Source organism: Convolutriloba macropyga, chromosome 8, assembly GCF_964194025.1.
Source record: "Convolutriloba macropyga chromosome 8, txConMacr16.3, whole genome shotgun sequence".
NCBI lineage: Eukaryota > Metazoa > Xenacoelomorpha > Acoela > Convolutidae > Convolutriloba > Convolutriloba macropyga.
The window spans coordinates 27,501,577-27,518,455 of record NC_134475.1 but is presented as its reverse complement, the minus strand read 5'-3'; the positions used below and the strand labels follow the sequence as shown (position 1 = coordinate 27,518,455).

Here is a 16,879-nt window from a genome sequence, read left to right as displayed (position 1 = left end):
TGGAAATAATCGTTACAATTGTACACGATGTGTATTTTTTGTGAAAAATACATCACACTTGTGCTCATGACCAAGGAGGCGTTTTCTTGATACTCCAAGCAAACCAATTGAATACTCAGAACTTTAGCTACAGAAACCAGCTGTTGAAAAACGACTCCGAATTCATATAAAATTTAGCAAACATTATTATTTTTTATCTAATTGTTTGCGTTTTTTCGTATAGTTCCGATCTTTGTTTCAGATTTAAAAATAGGTTTTTTCAGCAATAAAATAGCATTATTTAACATTTTAACAATTTAAAATTTACAAATCTGTCTTTTTGAAAATGAAAACATTTACCAACCTCAGACCTATTTGTGATACTCACCAGTTTTATTGGAAAACAATTGTCAAAAAATCAAGCTCAGTGTTACTGAAATGTCTCCTTCCTGAGATCAATTGAAGGTAAAGGTACTTTTTGTCTGTGCAGATACACACTTGAAACAACTAACATACTCATGAAACATAACTATACCTTTTTGCTATAAACGGGAGTGTGTGTGTGTTTGTGCGTATGGGTGTGTGTGTGTGTGTGTGTGTGTGCGTGTGTGCATTTGTGTGTGTGTGTGTGTGTGTGTGTGTGTGTGTGGGTGTGCGTGTCACTTTTTGTTACAGTGTTCATACGTAGTTTTCGGAAAAAATTTTTTATCAGTTGAGAAATAATATTTATGTGGATTAAACAAATGAGGATCTCACTGAGTTCTTGAACCCATTTTGTTGTTGTTGTTGTTTGAAATATTTAAACAATTGATGAATTAGGCGACTAACGGTCATCCTGTGGTTATTTGGGGAAATGTTTCAATATGAAGAACTAATTGATGATAGATTTTTCTAAAAGTTAATCATTTTTCTATTTTAAAATAAAAAATTTCATTTACAATGCGAAGTTGGGTTCATAGAGCATGATGCATGGAAGTGAATGACAATGTATTTTACTGGGTTTTCCGTGCCAACAGATGTTGATTTTGCCGCCCCAGACAATGTTCCGACATAAACGTCTTGGCTAAATGAGAACGTCGGAAACGTTACACAAGCTGCCACAGCAGTTCCAAAACCAGTGCTCTCCCGTATAGCTGCCAAATAGTTGTTACGAGTGTCTACCGGCATTACGAGCACCAACCGTTACCGAAACTGGCAAGTAAATTTACTCACTTTTGTAGCGAAATTTTACTATTCCTATCTTAACACATTGTAGTGTGAAACGTACATACAAACTTCAAGGATGAAAAGAGCGGAGCACCAGATGGATATTTCAGTACGTGTTTTTCACTTTTTAACTGAAAGTTGAAAAGTGGAATCTAATTTGTCGCAAAATACTTTCGTGGGAGCGTATTCCCAAAAAGTGCCATACATAGATTTCACTAAATTTGGGAGCGCATATTGCATTTTAAAGGACTTTGAGCAAAAAATCACTTTTAGGAAGAGCCAAATCCGCTTTTAAGTGAACTGGCTCGAAATATTGCTTGAGCTCCCATAGTAGCACGGAAAACATGATCGGCGTAAAGGGGAAGCATAATCCGAAAAAAAAATATTAAAACAAGAACGCTTAATATAAAAAAAATTGAGGATTTATTCTACAATTTTTGATATAAAATTAATTTGGATTAAAAATGAGAAATTTTTCTGCAATTAATAAGGTGTGTGCAAAAATCTTTATTTTCTTTCTTTGAATACTGATCAATCAGCCCAAAAATTGTTGGTAATTAAAGTAATCTGATGAATTTTCAATTTGAAAGTCATATTGTAAATGGGTGAATTATTTCCAAAATTGGTACTTGAATGTGTATTAGAATGCATTATCTAGTAATTGTTGCTCTCCCTGCAAAAAAAAAATTGGAGAAAATTTTTGGTGGGTTTTTATTAATTTTCCAGTTTGCTTCGCTGCAAAATGGATTATTTTTTGTGAAATGTCCTCACTGCCAAAATTAACTACTGGTCACACTCCTTTGGAAGTACGTTCCGTATTAAGTTATTACTTGCCATGTGGAAACTACTTACACGCAATTTAGGTGCTTCGCATATTGGGCTTGATAACATGAGAGGAAGTGCCGCCTACATTTATTGTTAATATTTTTTTTGTACCGGTAGACGCTCGTAAAAAGCAAATAACAAATATTTACAATAATGTCTTTTCAAACCCAATGTGGAATATGTTGAAATTACGTCTATGTAGTTTCCACAAAGCATTGGAGTAGCCTAAAACTGAAAATTTTCCAAAAAATGTGATTTGTAGTTACATTCGGGGGTAATTCACAAAACTTCGTTTCAGTCTTTTTTGAATTGAAGCAAAATAGGACAATTACAGAAGCCCACTAAACTTCTATTCGATTTATTTTTCGGGAAAAGAGCATGAAAAAATGATATTTTGCCTTCTAGTATCCATAGTTTTTGAATCAACAACACTAGCACTAAAGGCAGTGAAACATGAAAGCTGTTTTCCGTAAAATTGACTCCTGAAACAATTGACTCTTATAAAATTTTAAATGGTACTGACGATTAAAGTAGCGTTTCGTTTTATTCGTTACTTCTTTACTATTCAGTATCTATTTGTGGTCACAAAACTCGATTAATTCATTAAAAGCTATTGAATATGGCTGAAAAACAATTCTTCAGAAAAGTTAACAATTATTCATTTGAAATCTTTATGAAAAAGAATACTCTTCATATGAATTTTTTCTTTATATAGAAGAATCCACAGGACACCATGCAAAAACGAAGTAGTAAATAGCCCGAATACACTAATTTAGACTACCCAACTTTAAAATCTAATTGCTTCGTTAGCATTTCATATCAGTGTTTTGGGACTTAGTGAAGGTCAAGGGAGAAATTTTGTTTTAACTTAAAACTTTAAAAATTGTTTCAAAATGAGTTTGAGCGAAAACGCAATTGTTACTTTTTTCGCATTTACAGCAATTAATCAATAAAAAGCTTTTTGTTATTTTCACGAGGTAACAGTTCTAAGTTATTATATCACGTCCTCTTTTTAAAGCACATTATAGATTGAAATCTGAGGACCGCCTCAAGAGAACAACGGACGTCTAGACAGTCTCCTCCCTCTGGGCTGATCAGAATCATTTCCCGAGTTGTAGCCTTTTCCATCGCCATTTGTTCGAGACAATAGTCGACACAAGTTTCCACCACGAAGAGGCAAAAACCAAAGGTAAATACACTTTTAATTCAAATTTTTTCATCACTGAAAGAGTGGAAAATTGCAAAAAATTGCAGAATTAAACTTAAATCAACAGACAATTGCACTTCTGAGTGAAACCATGTACATGTCGGTTTTGGCCAATGATCTCATCTTGGGAAGTATGTGACCCTAGGGTTTAGATGAACAATCATAGTATTTGAACACTAAACTATTCTCACCCGATGGATATTTGTAGAAAGTTTTTCCCACGCAATTAGAGATGGCAATATCGAAAGAAAATCAATAGTATGCGAAACGACCCAGGTTGAAGTCTCCGACCGAAGCTGGATATGTTCATACCAAAATGAACGCACGAGGACTCAAATATCTATGCTAACTATGGTTCAATTCTTTTTTAAAACACTCAGACATGGGAGCCCGAAAGTCTGGACATGAACGCACTCAAACTTTGAAACGCACGAATTGTTTTGGAGCGCACGAGAATCTAGTTAAACGCGCACAAACGTCTGGACATATACGATTTTGGTCTGGAATCGCCCAGAAAAATTCGACTCTTAACGCACGAAAAAAACTTACTAAAATTTTTGAACGCATGATAGTCTGGGCATATGCACTTTCTGTCTGGGACTGTCCTGACATGGGCACTTTCTGTCCGGCACGGTTTGAACATAGGGATTTTCCGTCTGGGGTTGTCCGGACATATCTACTTTGGATCTGGCAACTTAGCGCGGGGAGAAAAACAAAAAATACTTAGCTCAAATAGATTAAAAAGTGTCAATAATTTTATTAGAATACTGCATGGTTAAGCGATCAAACTAGATTATACAATAATAAGTTGTCAAAACCCTAATTTGTGGGTTTTTACAGTACTTTATAAAATTAATGAAACTGCAATGTTTATTAGCCCATAAATATATTTTCGATGCTTTTGAAAAATTTACCTTTGTTTTGAAAAAGTTTAACCCTGTCACAGAAACCTTTTCTTTTTTTGCAGCGAAATGAAAATTGCATTACACTTAGTTGGTGGATAACCGTTGTGTCCAAATGCACTTTGGAACTGAAGCATTTTTATTTTTATCGTCGTTGAGTTTCCTAGCTTTGTTTGGAGAAACCATTTATTGTCCGGGTACGTTTTCTTCTTTAAATTTTATTATGAAACCAGAAAGTAGGAAGTAGGCATAATTAGACAAATAAATTTTTTTATATTATTTTTAAAAGTTTGCTAAAATGTTTGTGGTCAAATAAAATAACTTGACCCAAAATTCGCTCTCTTGATTTTTGGCAATGAGCCACTCAGACAACTTAAAAAATATTTGATTTGATTTTTTAAAATGGATGGCCAGGCTCTGAAATTTAATTGTTTTCTATGGACAAAATTCGTCGGTTTTTATATTTATTCTAGGCAATGCATGAAGTCAAATGTCTTCTCAGTGTTAAATTGAGATGTTCCCCCAATCTTGTTGAATATTAAATTTTCGTTTATGCCAAAACACTCGGACAAAAAGTGAAAATTTTGAGAACTTTTTCCCGATGACGCGACGATATATAGTTTGGTCTTTCACTAGCAAGTCTCAAAAGAGTAGAACTGTTTCAAGCTGAGTTCAAAATGTTGACGAAATTTAGCTATTGTTCGCCTGGCAGAGCTTTCAATTTCTTTTGCAATTGAGCATTCAATATCCGTTGCATGTTGATCAAGGAATGAAGTACTATTTTTGCTTAAAACGGTTGTAAAAAAATTATCAATTAAAGAAACTTTTATTGATAAGAATCAGTTTGGCCCAACTGCCGTTTTTTGCTAGGTTTGAACAAACTAAGATCAGTTTGAAATAAAACAAACAAAACCTCAATTTCTACTTAAAAAATAATTGACACAATTATGCAATTAGGACTAGGATCATGAACTCAGGTACGATGCTGCTTTTGATGCTATTCTGAACTGATCAAATAAGATTGTAGCACAAACCAAGAGAGCACAAAAACTCCTCTCTTTTTCAAACTGTTATCAGGTTGGCTCTCGAACACCACTTATTGGTGGTTTTTTGCCATAATTTACTTTTCTTCTCTGTGCTATTACTTTGCTAAGTTTGGCCCATTTAATTTAATTTTTTTAAAAATGTTTTATAACAAATGCTCTGCAACGCACTGAATAGCGGAGATTTCATGAAAATTCAGCACTTTTATTATATAATTTTACTGAGCTTCAGCGCATTTACTAAATAATAATCATTAAGCGAAAATAAAATTATATTTGGTAAAAATTCAGGAAATATTGCTGAAAGCCGTTAACAAGCTCTGCAATTATTTTTGCTTTTTTGCTTTTCATTTTTACTTGAGCGCTAATCTAAAGAAGTTGAGCGCATTTCACCGTACTATTATATAAAGTTTTTGAGCTTAACTTTTTGATGATTTCAGCGCTTTCAACGCATTTACATATTTCCAGCTCTGTGAGCCCATTTCATAGGAAATAATCCGCTGAAACGGAGCTGAAATTTTGACCCGGTTTACGAGAAACGTCTTTGAGGTCACGAAGAACTGAATATTTTAATCTTTTATAAATGGCCGGAGAAGATAAATCTGTCAGCATGTTAGCCAGCTGCACTTATATGTAACAGTAGGCTAGGGCTGAATATTCAGTCAATGCGCAAATTTTTTTTCTCTGCTTGTTGGTCAGTCGAAGTTTTAGAAAAGAATTTGTCAGAATGCTCTTTGGCAGAAAGTCATCAAAAGAAAAATGATAAACGAAACTGTGTGTTTTTGTACCTTTATCCTGGGCAACGCTGTGAACACTCACAAATATTTCCAATTGCAAAAAAATACAGAACAGAGTTTGTTTTAAAAAATTTGACTTTGCAAAAAAATCTTTGAATGCTTTCCATAACGATTCAAAGGCCAGAACTTGCTAATTTATGCGTCACGGATTTTGCTAAGCTGAAGTTCAGTATAAATGTCACATCCTATATTAATAGTTTACATTTTGTGAACTCTTATACGTTTCTATGGATCAATCGGATTAATCAATCCATTTCAATTTTTCTCTTGGATTCTATTTGTCTGTTGTGTTTTGCCTAGTTACGGATTAATAATATTAATTTTTCTGTCTATTCGGAGCAAAAAACCACAATCTTGTAATATCAATTCAAATTCATTCCGAAAATATTTCTATGCGCAACTGTTTTATTTAAGAAACATGCAAAGTATTTTCTAAAATTGAATCAAATAACAGCAAAGTTTTTGTTCCGACCCGACTTGTGATGGGTTTTTTTGTTCAGTCAATTTTGGCCGATCGATATATTCATCGTAGAGAAGTGTGAGTGGTATCATTAAAAAGCTCGTTCAGCATAGAATTCAAAATTATAAAAATTTTTCTGAATTTCGTATATTTCGATGAGTTATCAAGGTTTAAAATTTTGTGTGAACAAGTGATAATTACATGATTTTGTTCACTTTTATCGTAATTTTTGTTCAAATTAAGGCTTTTCTATAAAAATATTATTTCAAAATTACATTTCACGCTACAAAATGAATGAATTTTGTGTTACCAAAAGCTCGATGAAAACGTTAGTTCTTGTCTCGTGAGGAAGTTTACTATGAAAAAAAACTCGAATTCATTTTGAGAGCTGTTTTTTTAGAAAACTTTTTTTTATTATTGTTTTTAGTGACTTAGAGACTAGTTATTTTCAAATCAAGTTCCGTTAATGACAAACCTCGTTTGCAATCTAATGACACTCAATGACCAAAAAATTCGTTTTCAATGAATCGCTCATGTTTTTTTTTGTCTTCGACTCACGAGTTTTCGAGATTTTCAGGGAAATTTTGATTTTCTTTTTGATATAATAAATTTTGTGAGTACTATGGCTTAAATCCGCTAATTAAAACTGCAATCAGTTTTCCAATATGCAATAGGTAAAACTATTTAGTGCTTTGAGTGGACAGCTAATGGCTGTCAAGACTTTAAAAAAAGTTCAAAACTTTTTTATCATTAAACGATATTAAATTTTTTTTGATGAACATTAAGTCACTATCAGCAATGACAGGAGCCCTCTCTTTTTTCTGCAACCAAATATAATCATTTGAGCGGTTTTATCTTCTAACTGGTGGGTTTATGTCTTCCAAGTCACAAGTTTTCATAATTTTTTTAAAGACTTTTGGATATTTTTTTGTAATGATGGTTTTTTTGAAATCTTATCTCTTTATCGAAATATTGATAGTTGTGATTGGCTAAAAGAAGATGTCCAATGGCACATAGATAACGTTTTCAGAGAAACGCTTATGGTTTGAATGGCTTCGACACTTTCTTCTCGCACTTTTCTACTGAATTTTTTGGTTTTTGGATTTATTTGTCGTTGTTTTAAAATCATAGGTTTTATTATGACATCTTATTTGTTATATTTTGATGAGAAACATCCCTTTGTTCCCGTTGAGGCAGAGCGTAGTGTATTTTTTGAAAGATCTTGAATTTAATTGCTGTTAAAACTTTGAAAATAATATTTTAGAATTTTTTTGGACATTAACTAATCTTAAAAAAAGACAAGACCTCCTCCTTTTCTACTGCAACTAAAATCAATCTGGTTAGCAGTTTGATCATTTTACTATTGATTTCATGACTTCGATGCCTCGAGTTTTCGTAATTTTTTTCAATTTTTGGATTTTTTAAAAACTTTGGTTCCCTTTGAAGTTTTATCACATTATCCTGATATTGATAGTTCTCAGTGGCTTAGAGAAATATGAAAAGCTCTCAATGGATCATAGAAAAAGAATTCAGCGGAAAAGATTGTGGTTTAAAGGGCTTCGACACTTTATTGTACTTTTCTACTAAAATTTTTGGTTTTTGGCTTCTTTTGTTGTTGTTTTCTTAATAATAAGACTTTTTGTGATGTCTCTTTAATGACTTCCATTGAGAGCTATTAAACTTAGTGGATACGTTGGGTTTCCTCAAAAATCTTGTGGTTTATTTATTTTTGTTCAAACGTGTTGATTTTCTAAAGTTATATCTTTTAAAAAAGAACTCAGTTTCTGTTAAAAAATTATATGAGATTAGAGAAATTTATACCAAAAATTTTCTTTTTTTATTGTCTTCGACACTTTTCTTCCTAATTTTTTTTTTTGAATTTGCTTTTTTGCTTTTTTAAATTCTTCATGTAGTCGTAAAATGCTGGCTGGTCTCATAAGCTTCTAAATGAGGATTGAAAGAATTATCTTGCTCAATGCCCTCAGTTTATTGAGAGTAGTATTAAAGTTTGCGATATTGTTCGTTCTCTGAGATTTTCTTTTTCATTTTTTAGTTTTTGTTCTTTTCGTAAACTTGTAAGTTATTCTCATCATTGAGAGGTTCCATCCAATTCCTTGTAATTCAAAAACTATTTTTCCATTGCTATAATGTGGCAACGAATGTTTTGTTTGTTGGACAACATGCATTTTCATAAAAGTTTTGTGAGAGGTCAATATTTGTGTTTCGTTTTCTCTTCTTTTGGCACCTTCGCTGAAATTTTTGTTTGGTTTTTGCTTATTTTGCTGTTTGTTTTTTCTCGTAGTCTTTCTTGCAGATCTTGTGAGCGCTGTAGTCTTTATTGCAGATCTTGTGAGCGCTGTAATGAGGCATGGTAGCGTGCAATTCAATTAGTTGTTCGGTTGTGTACCAATTTTTTTTAAACTCAAACATCTGTTTTTTATTTATCGCATGATTAGGTTGACAATTGAGTCAAAAATGTAGATGAACTCGGGTCCTTTCAGAATTTTATGTCAATTTTATGTCATTCAAAAAGAAGTAGAAATGAGTTTATTTGCATTGGATTTTATTTTACCATACGTAACTCAGTAGCTGTAGCCTGTAGTTTTCCCCTTTTAACAATTAAAGGATTCAACTTTTCGAAAAACGAATCTGAATTCAGTATCTTTGATTGGTTTTTTTAACATCATTTTTACAAAACATAATAAAATTTTCGAAAAAAAAGAAACTACGGCGTGACAAAAACCTTTCGCAAACCTTTTGATGCGTAGAAAAGGGACACTGAAAAGTCAAAGCGGGCCCCATTAGCTGAAGACATATTGATGACCATGCTAGAACGCCAATGTATTTAAGGAAAACATAGGTACAAGCAAAAATAAGGAAAACATAGGTACAGGCAAAAAATAAACATTCATTTTTTTCATCTAAATTGATGAGAGTTTTTTTAAAAAAAATCAGAGTCTAGAAAGCTAAAATTCAGCCCCTATGATGTCAAGAACAGTTCTCAACGATTACACTCTTTTATAAAAAATTGTTCCCCTTCAATTAAAAACATAGAGCGCAAGTTACCAAAAACGTTTTTTTTATTTTACAAATAACTATTTATGAAAAAGTATAAATGAAACCTGAATAAGTTTCTATTGTTTCGTACTGTGAAACCATAGTTTCAGTGAAAACAAGTAAGACCTTACTAATTCAATGTTTGTCGAACTGAGTGACAATTTTCATCAATGAATTTGGTCCCGGAATTTGAAGAAAAGAACAAGAATGTTTTTGACCTAGCACAAAAAAGAAAAACCTGAAACTAATTAATTGTTTTGGGAAATCAGTTAATGGAAACCTTTCTAAGACTTCCAGAAAATGGGACAACGTTCCAAAAATGACATCCATTTTGATGCTCCAATCACATTCATATCATATCAAACACTTGATATGATACCAGGAGACATGCTTAGATGTTCTTAAAAAACTACGGCTAGTCATTAAGATTAAGAGATTTTGTCCCAACATCGAAGAACTGTCTGACTTATTAGAGTTATTAGATTCAGAGCATAAATTTAAAAACCATCATATTTTCATGGATAATCAGAATGTTGAGTGATCAGATAGAACACTTTTCTTTTAACAAAGAAATTATTTTAACAGTCCATTAAAATTAGCTTTGATATATTATCATAAAATAAAAAGCCTACATTGGAAATTTAGATTCTTGGTAATGGGATTAGAATTTGAATGAATTGTAATGTAACGGAACATTCATCCACAGCACCTATTTTAAACCAGATATTAGGTGATGAACTGAGATGCGTCGATGAGGCTTCAAAATCGAGTAAAACCGCTAAAGCATTTCAGATTTTTAGGAAAAAAGGACATGAAAATGCACAAACTCATACTCGACTTTTCTCACGACTTTAGAATACAATTCATTTTTTTTTGCTTCTACTAGGCCGTTTTTGCAAATAAGTTTGCAGCTAAATCAAATTTAGGGGTTGCAGCTAAATCTAAATCTAATAGGGGGTAGCTGCCCAACTCAACCCCGATTGGGAGTCTCATGAAGTAACGTCGAGGAGGTACAACAAACTGCGACTTCTCTGCGCAGTGGATTCTTGTGACAGAACCAGCTTTAATAGGGAATTACAATGACTTCTTTTTCTATTCTTGCTTTTCATTAAAAGTCCAATGTCTGAGAACACACATATGTGTATGCAGAAGATGCTGACGGAAAAGCAGTTTTAAATGGGTCCTATTATAAAGTTTTGTTTGCAGTGATTTAAAACAGAATGTTGTGTCTTCACCTTTTTTTTAGATGTTTGTTAAAAATAGTTTATTGTTTGTTCTTAGCATTTTTTCATTTATTCAAAATATTAAGAAAATAATAGTTTCAAACCGTCCTTCAAAAAAATATGTTTTGTTTCTTTTTCGTTTCCTCTGATACACGAAATAACCATCAACAGACATGATAACCGTCAAGTGATTTCATCCTCAAACTTTGAGTAATCATCCTTTATAAACGAGGCAATTAAACCTGTCAAAATCAAAATGGAGTTAAGGTATGTCTTTAAAAAATTCAGGCAACAATCCGAAAAAAGAGGGAAGATTTGCCAAGAAATTTTCTACTGTGAGCGTAATCGAACATGTATGGAGAAAAAAAGCCAAAGAGTGGCCTCAGGTGTATAAATTTTTTACTACTCATTTTATTATTTTGAAAGGGATCTTTGTTTTTCAGTTTGCTTTGAATATAGTTTTTGCACTGTAAAATCAGGTAAAGATGTTCTCACTGTTGAATGAAACAAATAATATTTAAAAGACGAGAAGAACCGAATTTGTTTTCTAGCATCAATTTGCCTCCGTTGTATAAAAATTTTGATAAATTCTGGAAAAAAAATCCTTTACATTAGTTATTTTCAAAAAATTGTTTTTTTTCTGATAATAGCTCACAACTTTCTGTCAAGCCATAAATTTTCTGTAACAGACGCTAAGTTTTTTATTTTCAAACACATCCCCAACTTTTTGAAGACAGATTGATATAAAACAAAATCGAAGCCATTATGTAAACAAAACAAGATTCTTTTTGAGTACTTAATGGGGAATCTTGGCATCAAAAAAGGGGTACTTGACTGCTGAAGTTTCGGCCCCGCAACTATGTACACCAGTCAAAGAAATAAATGGAGCCCTTTTTTTTAATTTGCCCAAATTTTAAAATTTAGGCTACCAATTCATCTCTAAAGAAGCAAATTGCTTGCTCAACTTTGATATAAAAACACAAGATTTCGAAACCAAAATGATATAGAAAATTTTCGCAATTTTAGACAGAAAACCAAAAACTCAAATAGTAAACTCAACGTGACTTTACCCATTTTTTTTTGTTTTTTTGCTCAGAAAAACAAAGCAAAACGAAGGCGCACACGAGAGAAAGAAGTCATTTTTTAAAAAAAAAATAAAGGCGATTTTGAATTTGGAAGCTTTGGCCCCCCAATCGCAAATTTCTGCTCTCAGAAATGAATCGTGACCAAAAGTTTTTGTAAGAAATGATAAAACTTTCTGGGTCTTTCTCAATATTACCCCCCCCCCCCCCCAGCTTGGCGGTGAGATAACGTAAAGCCCCCAACCAAAAGTTACTTGATTTGAATAAGAATATTCGGATCTTTTCCGTTTGTGCCCCCCCCCCCCCAGCTTAGTGGGCGCATATTATTTGCACCCCCCAGACGCACGTGCAATATTTTTACATAGTAATTTACTATGTAATGGCACGTGCTCTGTAACTGGGGGGCGCATAACGTACTGGGGGGGCACAAACGGAAAAGATCCGAATATTCCTTTTATAACATTCAGGTTATTGAAATACAACAAAATACATCTGTTGGAATCATTTTCTTTATAGCGATATGCTTGCCTCCATTTTATTTGATAAATATTGAACGATCAACTGTTGAGGAATTCGGATACTTTGTCGGTAGCTACGATAATTCAATTTATCAATCATCGCAAATTACACATCCAGGAGAGAATTATGACCATTTTATAACTCGCACATTTTTTATCAAAACAGAAGACGTTTAACATTTTGAGGTGCTTATATTACATAGGCACAACATAACCGAGCCTCCGTTTGTCCCTATATCATTTCACCACGGTTATTTTTAATTATTTAATTGCTAAACATAATAATATTCAAAAAAAGCTTTTTGAAAGAAGTTTAGGATATGGGGGCGAAAAGTTATCATATTCAAATAGAGGGAGAGGGGCTTTGAGTGAATAAGTGGAATCAAAATAATTAGAGCCGGTTCTAAGATTTGTTTGATAAGAAGACATGAAACATATTTTGACTGAAGTCCCTGAGCTTCACATTCTTATGGAAAAGGTAAATCTTTCCATAAGAAAGGTTTACCATTTCCATAGCCCCCCCCCCCCCCTTATAAAAACCATCTATAAAAATCTAACAATATTTTTTAACTCAGAGGGGAGAACTGTTAAAGATTCAGCTCTCAGGCTTGCAGATATTGTTAGATAGCTTCTTATGGATTTACAAATACAAAAATATCCGAAGGAATTCGTACATGAGGGGGGGGGGGTAAGTCAATGGTCCAGCAGTGCAGTTTATTGCTCACTTTGACTAATTATTAAAAAAAAACCTCAAACAATTTCATAGACAACCAGTAATTCTGATTTTTAAATAAATATAGATCTCAGATTTTGGGACGTCCCAAAATAATAACTGTTTCTCAATTATTTGCTTAATATTAAAATGCGTTTTTCTAATTCCTTGTCACCATTTAATTAACGTTGGTGATTTAAAACATCTTTGCCGTTTTTATTCTTCCGCAAAATTGATTGATTTTTCTCGGAGCCTTTTTTGTTTTAATTGAAAGCTTTTTAAATTTAAGGTGCGCCCAATTTTAATCAATTTAAGGTCTCTGCAATTAGAATTGGACAGCCAATTAGCGAGAAAATTATCAAGACTAAAAAAGAATCAGTTTTTTGTCATCTTATTGTCATTTCTACCCCAGCTTTGAGCTCTGTGCCGCTCAGACGATTTTCAAAGACATTCGGCTACTTTTGCTTTCATCTTGATATTACCGTTCAATTTTTGAAGTTTCAGAATCAGTTTCATGGTTAATTAATTATACAGTCATCAGTTTTTTCTATCAATAGCACAATTTAAAAAAGAGACCAAACTGTTTCCAATTCAATAGCGCACGTATTGTTTATTAAACAAGAAAATTTACTAAGAAAACTTTCCGATTCTTAACTATCCCTATGAAATTACAGCCGCTCGCCCAAAAGTAGTCTTCACTCGCTCGCTGTCCTTGGAAAAGGGGGGAAATTTTTGGCCGAATAAAAGGGTAAAAAGGAATAGTTGAAACAGACCTAACAGAAGATTATGAACCTCCAGAATTGATATTATTACAGCTCAGATGCCGTCTGTCATAAAGTACGAAAATTTGTTAACTGGGCAGCCAATGCGATTAAAAAGTAAAGTAAGTAAAAATCACACCTGTAAAAACTCGGAATAGCATTTGATCTGAAATATTTCTTTTCTTCCAACCTTCTGGCAAACAAAAATTTTACACTCACGCGAAAATCAGTATTGAATAACCAAATCAAATACTGTTAACAAACTCAATAGAAACTGTTGGGAGAACTTTCAATGGGTTAGAGATCCGCAGGGATAAATAAAGTTAATAAATCACAATTAGCCGGTTAAAAGTCTGAAATGTAACATACTATTACCACAAATTCGTTTTTTTTTCAAAAAAATGAAAAACAACAAACTCATTTGTACAGGTGAGTATTGCAGAGAGTATCACTTACTGACAGTGAACGATTGAACTGCACTGAATAAGCGCAAAATAGTTAGACAAAGTATTCTGAGAAACAATTTTTTTCATGTTCAGTGTGCTTCTCGAAGACTGCATGTTCAATAAACGACAACAAAGCTTTATGGAGTGAGTCTGCGCTTAATAAAAAAAGTGCAATCAAATTTTTATCTCTGAAAACCTGAACGCTGATAAACATGAAGTAGCAGTTTCGAACCATTGTTCAAAATAGAGTCTACAGGTTTGGTGGAAACAAAAAATGAGAACGATAGAAACAAAGTTTTATCTTTTGAACCTCCCAAAAAATAACTGATTCTAAATTATTTTTTGTATAAAAATTTGTTTTCCTATTTATTTTCAGATGCTACAATTTACTTAATATTATAAATTTGAAACTCACCAAAAAATTTCGAATTTAGCTCGACTAAAAGTCACAGCGTTTTTTTTGCAAATATGCTTGTCTTTTAGGAACAGTCATCTTTTTGTCAAAAATAGAGTGAAGGATTTATTTCAAATTATATTTAAAAAAACTCGAATATTGGGCCAAAATTCTGACAGAAAACAGTCAAGTAAACAGGGAACACGAAGGAAATTTATCAGCTCGAATTCAAAATCAACAGCAGAATCTTGCGAACGCCAGAACCAAAAATTTTCTGGTTTGGCTAAATTGAAAAACTCACCGCTTTTTTGAAAAGTTGAATCTCATAATTGAGCAGTTTCTTCAAAACAAGCAGAGATAATTATTTGTTTCGAAATTTTTGTGGTGACTGCGCTATGTGTATAGCGCTTGCAGATATTAGTTTCTGCCGTAATGCATCATGCTGTCAGAAACTCATTCGGATCTGACAAAACTGAAAAACCGAACAAAATGCGAGTAACCCAAAAGACGTTTAATTTGGAACACATTCCTTAACCGAATAATTAACTTTAGTCAAAAAAATACAAAATCAGATTATCGGAAACCGAATAAAGCCAGCTTCAAGTACAGTTCAAGCGTTTTAACGTGAAATTGCTTGGCATCTGCTTCTTTTGCACAAAAAATGAATAACGAAAAGGTTTAGATGGCAATCGCTGTTTGACCAAATAAATTGGATCAAATTGTATCAAAAAGAAAAAAAAATCTGCAAAGGCAAAAACTGCTCAATTCTCTTTGATGAAAACAAAAAATATATCACTGCATGTTCAGAGAATATTGCAAAGACTTTTCTTCTGAAAATCTATACACATTATCGGGAGCCTAATTGTAAGCTTGAAATCGGATAGCTTGATTTTGTGCAAAGCTTGATTTTTCAGGTCGCAAAACCAAATTTAATTCTAAAAATTAAACCGAGACAATTTGGTTAAACATCGATTAATCTAAATGGCAAAAATATTGAGGCAGAATAATTTATTATCAAAATGTTTATCAAAGTGTAAAAGTTTTTGTACTAGAACGCGTTTTCTTCTTTTCACAAAACTTGCAACGTCGTGATCTTGATTTTCAAAGTCTTCACGGACACAGTTTTGTTGAGGGGAATTAGATTAGCCAAATTTAGCTAAAGGTAATCTAAAAAAGATAGTTGAAAACAACTGCAAGCAGATCAACAGTAGATATCTTTATGAACTGTGATATCGAGTTAAAATCATGGTTTATCAAAATTCTTAGCGGAGTGCTCACCAATCAAATGTGGTGACTTTTATTTGTTTTTTTCAAATCTAAGATATAGCCACCCTCAAATATTGACCAGATTTTAAGATTCGTTCATTTTTGGTTATTTTTTTGCAATACAGCCTTTGAAAAAAAGCGGCACTTTTACGTTTTATTTTCATTCTTTTCTCAAAATATAATTGCTTAAGAATGAGTCAAAACCAATCAAGTTTTCGAGCGTGATTGAAAGAGTCAATGAAAATGGAGACTAGCGTGTGCATTTAATTTTCATTTGAGAGAAGGCAACACATAGTTTGTTTCATCATCATTTACACAGGAGAAAAATATTCGTATAAAAAATAACATTATTTTTTAAACGAAAATTTTTTTAAAGTTTATTATTATAAATTATACTTCAACTCTCATTACAGCCCTCAACCTGGTCAATTATTGTATATTCAGTCCAGCCAAATTGAATAATTTTGTTTCTTTGGCTGATTTTTTTAGCAAAATGAGAAATTGAATTATCAAAAATGAGAACTCTTTTACAATTTAATCAGAATCAAATAGAACCTCTCTACATCTGATATTCAGTATATAGAATTTGAAAGCAATAGTCAAAAAAGTTTAAGCGATTTTGTCTTTTGGCCCATCGCTGTACCTATTTTTTCTGAAAACGATTGGACTAATGAAATGTTTGACATCTAAAAATTTAGATCCTGACAAAAGGTTGCTTTTTTGTGTTTAAACCAAGAGTAAAACTCTTGAAACACATAAAACACTCGAAATTCCCTGACGAAAATTTTTTTGTCTCACAATTATGGCTTTCGAAAACGCTCTCATTTTTAAAAGAAATACTGAGCATTTGCTGCTTTTCTTGATATTGGTTTAGCATTAGCAGCATTGCTTCCTCCAACATATCTGACAAAATTTCTTTACTTTTTTATAACTCTAAACAGGAGTATGTAATGAAAGTTTAACTTTGTTCAACTCTTGCCTCAGTTTTTATGCGAAACACC

At 32.6% G+C, this 16,879-nt stretch overlaps 1 protein-coding gene across 1 annotated transcript in view; it reads left to right on the top strand.

Moving 5' to 3' along the window:
• The first annotated feature begins 3,155 nt into the window (after positions 1 to 3,155).
• Positions 3,156 to 16,879, top strand: part of LOC142345009 (uncharacterized) — a 36,831-nt gene continuing 23,107 nt past the window's right edge. Inside the window, exon 1 of the mRNA XM_075397093.1 lies at positions 3,156 to 3,199. The gene's annotated coding sequence lies outside the window, so the exon portion shown is untranslated. The remainder of the gene's footprint in view (positions 3,200 to 16,879) is intronic.